The following is a 355-nucleotide window of genomic DNA, read 5'->3' on the forward strand; positions in this document are numbered from 1 at the left end:
TCCACATCATGAACGCTTTAGTTTGAGTTTTAAAAATCTCTTCTTGAAGTTAGAATACAAATGTCTGGGATCGAATCGATGATCTACTCCGAAAAATAGCTCATCTAATGTTGAAACTAATTCCTACAACATTTACATAATTCACTTTTCTGGGACATAATTGAATCTAAACACAAATAATGGGTATAATATTAAAATCGAACACATCCAAGTGAGACCTAATTGAGAATGAATACATTCAACTGAGAATAATTAAAAAATATAATCTGATTTGTTAGTATAATTCATAGTAGGATAACATTGAATCACTTTTATAAACGTTAAGGATACAAATAGGACGATTTAAACGTTAGGG

Source organism: Arachis ipaensis, chromosome B01 (genome assembly GCF_000816755.2).
Source record: "Arachis ipaensis cultivar K30076 chromosome B01, Araip1.1, whole genome shotgun sequence".
Lineage (NCBI taxonomy): Eukaryota > Viridiplantae > Streptophyta > Magnoliopsida > Fabales > Fabaceae > Arachis > Arachis ipaensis.